Genomic DNA, 565 nt, shown 5'->3' with positions numbered 1-565 from the left:
GCACGAGGCGCGCAGGGTCCCTGCTGCAGGGCTCGGCCTTGCCCGGGGCCGCGTCCGTGTTGGCCCTCAGCCAGGGCCAGTCCCAGCGGCCCCGTCAGTCCCCAGCATTTGTCTCTAGTTTCCACAGATCGGGCCAGTCTGAGGCAGGAATTTTTTTTAAAAAGGATAAATGCAAACAAACAAGCTCGTTATTTTTGTAAGGGTAACTTTATTGCTGGGTTTCACTTTTTTAAAAACGTAAATCAACAGAAGGAATCGGAAAGAAGGTGTCGTTCTTAAAAAGAACAGTGCTTGACGTCCCCAGGACTCTGCTGACGACATTCACTCTCTAAGGAAGCGGTCGTGGTCACGCACGAAACCCTGCGCTGCCCGAGGCCCCCGCGCCGGGCTGACATGGGCGGCCGTCGCCACCTTCGGGGCGCTTCACAGCACGCACGGAGCAGCAGGCCTGGCAACCCCGTTTCCTTTGCACTTCGCATTCGTAAATGAGACCTTTGTTTCCTGGTTGGCGCCACGTGAAGCAGGTGACGGAGCTGGCCTGGTCGGGTTTCCTGCCCCGGGCTGC

The 565-nt window shown here is 57.5% G+C and overlaps 1 protein-coding gene across 4 annotated transcripts in view; it reads left to right on the top strand.

The window, feature by feature from the left end:
- Positions 1–565, top strand: part of RPTOR (regulatory associated protein of MTOR complex 1) — a 207204-nt gene that overhangs the window by 147095 nt on the left and 59544 nt on the right. The gene's annotated exons all lie outside the window — the stretch shown is intronic.

The sequence above is a fragment of the Pteropus alecto genome, unplaced genomic scaffold, assembly GCF_000325575.1.
Source record: "Pteropus alecto unplaced genomic scaffold, ASM32557v1 scaffold134, whole genome shotgun sequence".
NCBI lineage: Eukaryota > Metazoa > Chordata > Mammalia > Chiroptera > Pteropodidae > Pteropus > Pteropus alecto.
This window is presented reverse-complemented; position numbering and strand designations above follow the sequence as displayed.